This window comes from Suricata suricatta, chromosome 9 (assembly GCF_006229205.1).
Source record: "Suricata suricatta isolate VVHF042 chromosome 9, meerkat_22Aug2017_6uvM2_HiC, whole genome shotgun sequence".
NCBI classification, from domain to species: domain Eukaryota; kingdom Metazoa; phylum Chordata; class Mammalia; order Carnivora; family Herpestidae; genus Suricata; species Suricata suricatta.
This window is the reverse complement of record NC_043708.1, coordinates 7,205,857-7,214,107: the sequence shown is the minus strand read 5'-3', so window position 1 is coordinate 7,214,107 and position 8,251 is coordinate 7,205,857.

Sequence of the window (8,251 nt, the reverse complement as noted above, 5' to 3'; positions counted from 1 at the left end):
CCCCCCCCCCCCCCCCCCCCCCCCCCCCCCCCCCCCCCCCCCCCCCCGTCACCTTCTCGCCCTCCCCGGCTCTCCCGGGGAATTTCGCAAACAAATCACGGGCCTCGGTTCCGTGGTCTCTAACGCAGGCCGACTCCCCTCCCTCCAACCGCTGGGAATCAGCCCCCAGCCGAGCCCGGCAGGACAGGAGGGTCGTCCCGCCGCCGGCCCAGCGCTTTGCTTTGCCTGCCTGTTATTGCCGGGTTTGTTTTGTTGCTGTCTTTGCTTTAAAAACACAGACGGAATAGGGATTCCTTTGGAATCCACCGTCCGGCTCGGAGGAAGGGGGCGTTAGCGGAAGGGCAGAGCGGCTGGGAGGTGCTGGGGGACTGGCGGGGGGACCCCAAGAGCCAGAGGGCAGGGGGAGAGTATCGGAGGCCGGACTTTGCAGGAGAATTTCAGCCTCTCCCTGGAGACTGGCGGCCTCCGAGCCAGGCACCCCTTTCTTAGCAATGCCTGCAGCCGTCGGCCACCCGGAAGCTTTCCGGGGGTGTTCAGCCTTGAGCAAAGGATCCAACGCTCCGCGAGCTCAGAGGGATTCCGGTTCCGACAGCGAGTCAGGATGCTCTACCGGCGGCGGCGAGCCACCCGGAGGAATCCGGGCTGGTGGGAGGGAGGAGGAGGAGGAGAGGGCTGCAGGCTTTGGGGAATATAAATTGACACAACCCTTTTGGAAAGAAGTTTGGCAATCCGTATCGAGAACCTTTAAAACGCTCATACCTTTTGATCCAGTAATTCCACTTCTGGGAATCTGGCCCAAAGAAATCATCTGAAATGCGGAAAGAGCTTTATGCCCAGAGATGTAAATTGAGCTGCCGTTTGTGAAAGAGAAATTGTCCAGAAGTGGACTATGTAAGTCCGCTGTGAGCCTGAGTTTGGCCGTGGTGGATGGGAAAGGCCTGTGTGGGAGAGGTCAGGGACCCATGTGGGCAAGTCTGGAGGCAAAAGCAGGACCCAAAGCCACATCGACAGCATGATGATGATGGCATTCAGCAAGGATAGTCACACAGAAAATCACTGTCACAGTCTGCATCTGTACAGTGGAACCAGCTTGATCCCCCCCCCCCCCTTACCCTTCTATTTCTCTTTTGCCTTCTAGTTTTCTGGAAGGAGCACAAATTTCCCTTTAGACTAGAAATAAAGCAGTTGCCTTTCTTTTTCCCTTTTCAAAGTGGTTGTAAAAGTGACCAGAGTTTGGGGATGCCTGGGTCGTTCAGTAGGTTTAGCATTCGACTTCAGCTCAGGCCGTGATCTCCTGGTTTGTGAGTTCAAGCCCCACGTCGGGCTCTGCACTTACAGCTTGGAGCCTGCTTCGGGTCCTCTGTCCCCCTCTCCCTCTGGCTCTCCCCCACTTCTTCTCCCTCCTTTCTCTCTCTCTCTCTCTCTCTCACTCTCTCTCTCTCTCTCTCACTCTGTCTCTCAAAAATAAATAAATAAAACTTAAAAAAAAAAGTGACCAGGGCTTGGAGAAGAAGGTTCTAGATGGTTGAGAGGAAGGGAGCCAGTTCCTGGATGAGCAGGTACTGTGAGATAGAGGAAGTGGTTTCTGGGATGACAGGGACAGAGCATGGGTGTCAGAGGAACAGGGGCCCGGGTTCGAGGGCCGCTCTACTCCCTGACCCGGGCAGCGCTCGGTTCCACCCAGTGCTTGCCACCGCCTAGTGTCCAACGTGGAGTCGTTTTCTGCAACAGCTGACCTTCACGTGTCTGCGTTAAACATGCTCTGTGGCCATCACCATTGCGTCCTGTTTGCCGCCGATTCCTGAGGAAGATGCACAGCATACTCTTTGGAGAGAAAGCTACTTCCCCGTTGGGGGTTTAAGCCAAGACCAGACCCTCGGTTGCCGCACAACTGCGTATTCTTATGGTATAACTGTGACCATGGGCTCGGGGGACCAAAAACAGCAACGTACCTGCACAGGCATTTCCCAAAGTAGGCTCTGTGGGACACTGCTCCGGGCACTTGCTCTGATAAGTTCTACAAAGATACAGAGCAGACTCACCTAGCACCTTGACTTTGCTTTCTTTCATTCAGTCCATTCTTCTTCTTCTTCTCCTTCTTCTTCTTCAGTTTATGTTTGAGAGAGAGAGAGTGTGCTAGTAGAGAAGGGGCAAAGAGAGAGAGGGAGAAAGAAGCAGGCTCCAGGCTCTGAGCTGTCGGCACAGAGCCCGAGGGGGGGCTCAAACCCACGAAATGTGAGATCATGACCTGCACAGAAGTCAGACGCTTAACTGACTGAGCCACCCAGGCACCCTTGCATTCAGTCCGTTCTTCATTTCAAGCTGGTCCTCGGTAAGATGGGGAAGTCAGGGAAGTTTATTCTAGATGACCTTTCGCCTTCCATTTTGGAATTTCTTTTGCCTTGCCAGAAATGCACGCTCTCCCTCCCTTCTGCCCAAAGCACTGTGCTGTAGAACATTCTGTGGTGCTGGTTATGTTCCGTAATCTGTGCCGTCCGATATGGTAGCCACCAGCCACATGTGACTACGGAGCCCTTACAATGTGTCTAGTGCCACTAGCAACTGAATTTTTAATTTAATTTAATTTTAATTAATTTAAATTTAAGTCAAATAGCCACATATGGCTAGTGACTGCAGTGTTGGACCGTGTGGCTCTAGAAAAACTTGTCCTCACTTCTGCCTCCGGTCTCACTCAAACTCACATCCATCCTTTATCACCAAACGGTATGAGCTGTCCAGGTCTCAGCTAGATGCCACCTCAGCAGTGTGCTGGAGCCGGCTTGCCCTGGCCCGCACCAACCTCTCGCGAGCTGGGAATTCACATTAGTAGCTTGAAATCAGTTGTCATGGGAGTCTTTATACCATGGAAATGGGCAAATGCGACAACTCAAGTCTGTTCTCTTCAGGAAGCCATTTTTCAGTACTTACCAGCACACCCTTGAGTGAGAGGGTTGTGCCTTGCATGCTCCTAAGAATGAGAGCCTCCTTGAATTTTGCTCACTAGACACTTGGCTGGTCTCATCCTAGGCCCGGCTCTGTTGAGTAACTTCCCACCGGCTTCCCGGGGGCATATCAGACCTGTGGTCTGGGATCCGGGAACTTCCAAGGCTTACATCTCTCAGCGGACTCTCAGACTGCATCTTTTTGTCTGCTTCATCCATTAGATTCAGAGTTCCTTGAAGGTAGATAGTTCCTGGGTCATGCTAGACGCTGGATCCCCAGGGCCTAGTGCCTAGTATGTGCTTGATCAGTACTTGGTGGATTAATTAAAAAAAAAAACAACTCAGAGGAAAGAACTCACAGCTCGACTATGAGTTTGCTCTGGCTCTGACCAGATGTGTGACGTTGCCCTTGAGGGTGTCCCTTGAGTGTTCTTGCAGGTTCCATGGGCAGAATGATCTCCTTCCTGGCTGCCATATTGCCAGAGTCAGTCACACATAGGGATGCTTTGAAAAACCATGCAAATAAACAACCTGCTTTTGAAAGTCCTGGTGCACTTTGAATTCTCTGTGGTTCTTTGCCTTCGTAGGTTTGGTGATCAAAGAGAACCCAAGGGGGTCCATCTTCTTCCACTGATTTAAATGAAATGGATCCAGCGGACAAGTGAGGAAAAGAGCAGGTGCATTTGCGGCTCATCAGACACTGCCCTTGAACGAAAGGCTACGGTAGGCTTTGTCCTCCCTTAGCAGGGAAGGTGAGCCTGATCAAACAGAAGGGTATCCTTCCTGTTTCTAGACTTGCAGGAGGAAGGAGGCATCAGTGGTGGAGGCTGAACTCTTGGATGAGGGATGGTTTTCTTCTGACATTTAGGAAGAAGTTCTCTGTTTAAAACCCACAAATATTTGCCAGTTATTTTTCTCTTTGAAAAATGTTTTTCTCAAATCCGCGGTGCCAAATACCGCCATGGGGCATTTCAGCATCTGTGGCCTGTGAAAGTCGACTGCATCCCAGGGCCGTTCCGAAGGGGTTAATTATATGTAAGCATCAGAAAGTGATTATCTAATTAAACTTTGAAATGGAATGGTAAAAACACTGGGTGACAGACTGTCTGTAGGAGGGTCCCCTGAGGTGCTCTCGGTTTATTGCTAATCATCTTCCCTGCCCAGGCTGTGTCTGTTTCCAGGGGAGCCCAAGCTCCGATCTCGCTCTGGAGCCCTGGATTCACTCAGAGGTTTGTCAGGCAGATTTCCCTGCTGCTGTCCCGTGCCCTGCCTGAGCTCTGCCGTTGTGCCTGGATGTGTTGGGACTTGCATCACTGGTCTTCAGCTCCCCAATTTCTATTTAGAATCCAAGGCCTATTTCTATACTTAGAACCATGGAATCAAAGAAACTGGATATTTATGAATACTGCCCGGAAAATTTGGCCCTAGGATGCCAGCCACGAAGTACACATGTCATATCCTCCATATTTAAATCTGCTGGATTTATTCAGTCCTTCTGGGCAAGGTCCTTGGAAGGCACGCCGGTGGGTGCAGCAATGACTCAGAAAGCCGTGTTCCGGTGCCTGCCAGGTGGGAGGGGGACAGGCTGGGTGTGCGGACGTTAAAATAGTCTGTGTGACTTAGAGCACTATTCTGCATGATCCTGGTTCCGGGCCCCGGGTCTGCGGAGGTAGCCACCGGGGCTCAGGCTGCTTAGCCGACTTCCCCGGCGTCCCCCAGAGCAGGGCTGCCCGACACTGGGACCCACATGTCTTTGCCCGCTGCCCACAAGAAGCAGCAGCCTGTGCTGATATAGACCTTGAGAAAGGAGGGGTTCATCTCCCCTGGGGGCGAGGAGGAGAATGTCACAGAGGAGGTGGCGTCCGAGTACAATTTTCACAGATGTGGTTCCATCCGTTAGAGAGGAGTCACAGAGAAAGGCAAGCAGCCATCCAGTTTAGGGACCAACACGTGGGCAGGAGTCACTTGAGACTCTGTGCTTTGTTTTTACTTGTTACTTTTGGAGGATTCCTTTATGCTGCAATGAACATTTATTGAGCACCTGTTATGTGCCAGACGCTGGGGGTTTCAAGATTAAAAAAAAAAAAAAACAAGTCACGGCCGTGCTGGGTGTCCTGGTGAGAGTGGCCATGTTTGGAGTCCTGGAGATGTGCTCAGATCTGAGTTTTAGGACTGTCGCCATTGCAACAGCTGGGAGACGGGGTTGGAGGCGGTGGGGTTAGAGGCTGGGAGACTTGAGGAGACTTCTGTGACATGACCCCGGGCCATGGCAACCTGGAGAAGGAGAAGGGGACAGATTGGAAGGCAGTGTAACTACCATTCCTTTGTCTAGAATCAAGGCACTGGACAATGGCTTCAGTTCCCTTTTCGAACTGCGTCTGTGGGCAACACCTTGATGTCCTGCCCTCAGCAAAGATGACGATATAAGAGCCCCCCAAGGAACATCATTGCATTTTTTGTAAAATGACTATTGGGGACATCATTCATTACCCTGCTCAATGCCACTTACGCAAATGCCCCTCTGACAAATGCATCCTAGGGCACTGGGCCAACAAAAATTGGTCCTGCTGACTACAGGCTGCGTCCTACCTCTAGACGGGAAGAACCCCTTGGCCTGCGGCCCCTCCCTCTGGACTCCAGGCACTGGGGAGGGAGAGGGTGGTTTGGGGCTTAATTTCTGGAGTGTTCCCTGGGCTATTGTACCCCTCTCTCCATCTCACTGTATTCTATTTTTATCGTAAGCTGCCTTTTGGAAATGGAGGGGGAGAGAAAGCCCAGTGATTAAGTCCATAGTAAATGGCTTAATACACCTCCCGGCAGCGTGACACAGAGTCTGCAGTGTTTTCCGAACACCATTTCCCAAACTCTGCTCTGCGGCATACGGGGGTTCCCAAGGAGGGGCGTCATCCCAGCTGGTGACATTTCTCATCTTCAATGTAGTTTAAAGTAAAATGTTAGAAAAAGACTGAGCTTACCGCTACAGTGGTTCTAATCATTAAACGGGAGAAGCTGGATGGCATGACAGCTTGGAGTGCGGGGCCCTGGACCCAGCATCCTCAGGCACAACCTGACCTGCAAAACGACTCGACCTCTTTGTGACTCAGTTTCCTCATCTACCAAATGGCACCGACTACAGATGTGCCTCAGAGAGTTAGACCAGTGTCTGCCCCGCAGGGAAGCTTGGACTGCAGGCAGCTTCTCAAAGTGATCAACTACCGCGAGAAAGGGTCTGCCCCGCCCCCTGGAAATGTTGCGAGGTCACGTGACGGAGCGCCAGCAGGAAGTGCGCTCGACAGCCGGTTGTAAGTTTGTCTCCCGCTGCCAAGCTGTGTGTTTTCCATTTGACAATTGTTGGTCTTTGTCATGCGTTCTATCTCGTAATTTTAACATTTATTGGTGCAATTATTCCATGTTTACTTTATATTAACCATATGGACCACATTTTGATCATTTCTTACCGCAATTAATTCATCCGTGAGACCATTTTTGCGCTGTCTACTTTAATTTAAATGATATCGCATGAGCTTCTATCGGCACCCTGATAAAGCACTATGATTTAAATAATATTCATGGTCAAACAGATTTGAGGACTGCTGCCCAAGGTTATACTTCAGTTGTGTATTGCAGTCTTGGAGCAAGATTGCTAGTGGACTTGGGTGTAGCACTAGACCATTTGGTCCCTCAATCCATCACCACTCTTTATAATGAAAATTTGATCTTATAGAAGCCCCCAGTGTTTTTACCAGGGGCAATAGTTCTACAGTAACACCAACTTTTTTTAAACATTTATTTATTTTTGAGAGACAGAGACAGAGTGTGAGCAAGGGAGGTGCAGAGAGAGGAGGAGACACAGAATCCAAAGCAGGCTCCAGGCTCTGAGCAGTCAGCACAGAGCCCGATACGGGACTTGAATTCACGAATGGTGAGATCATGACCTGAGCTGAAGTCAGATGCTTAACTGACTGAGCCACCCAGGTGCCCCAAAACCACCTTTCCCCCGTAAATATAAGTTTATTTATTCATTTTGAGAGAGACAGAGACCACACAAATGAGGGGTAGGCAGAGAGAGAGAGGGAGAGAATCCCAAGCACGGTCCATGCTGCTAGCACAGAGCCTGATGTGGGGCTCGAACTCAAGAAACTGTGACATTATGACCTGAGCCGAAACCCAGAATCAGATGCTTAACTGACTGAGCCACCCAGGAGCCCCTACCATAACATCACCTTAAAACAATGCCTGTGTGTTTATCATTTCTTTATTCATTTATTTAATAATTATTTCCTGAATCCCTCGTATGTGCCAGGTACCATGCTATGCATTGGCCATATTGAGTCTGTCTTCCACCTTCTAGATCTGTGCTGTCTAATACGGTAGCCATAAGTCACATGTGGCCATTGAGCAGTTGAAACGTGGCTGGTCTGAACTGCAATGCACTGCCCATGTCAAACTTCAAAGACTTAGCATTTAAAAAGCATAAAACATTTTTAAAGCAATACATATTTTACATAGTATTTATGATATATTCAAATATTTGATACTATTATTTAAATAATTTATATCGGTCACATGTTGAAATAATAGTATTTTGGATCTATTGGGTTAAATAGCATTCACTATTAAAATTAACTTCTCCTGGTTTTTTTTTTTTTTTTTACTTTTTAAATGCAGCTACTGGAAACTTTTTAGATTGCAAACATGGCTCACAGTCTATTTCTACCTGACAGTACTGGTCTACAAGGTGTGCAGGTATGTAGTTGGTTAATTACAAACAACAAAGGGAGTGCTATAGTCTCCTGCATCTGACATGGGGAGATCTCCCCAAAGGCAGGAAGGGGAGGTCAGCAGAGGCTCCAGCTGCATGTAAGGGCTTAAGGTGCTAACTGGGGTTGGGGTGAGAAGGTTGGAGTTGAAACTGGAACCCCAAGGGTGAGCACAAACATACTGGGATCCAATGGTGGTTTGAGAGTGTACAAGTCAGCGTTTGCTGTGTAACAAACAGTCACAAAACCCACTAAGACATACAGGAATATGCATTTGTTTTTCACCTGTGTTTCTGCAGATTGGCTGGGGTTCTGCTGATCTACGTTGGGCTTGGCTTCTCTCTGGGGATGGGACTCAGCTCTACTCCAAGAGTGTTCATGTCAGGGCCCAGGCAGGAGAGGCAACTAGCCGGGAGAAGCCGTCACGTGATGGTATAACTGCAAGAGGCAATCCCAGTCGTGCAAGTGCTGTTCAATCCTTGGCTCAGTCACACGGGCTAACATCCCAGTAGCCACAGCAAGTCACATGGCTGGGACCAAACTCCACAG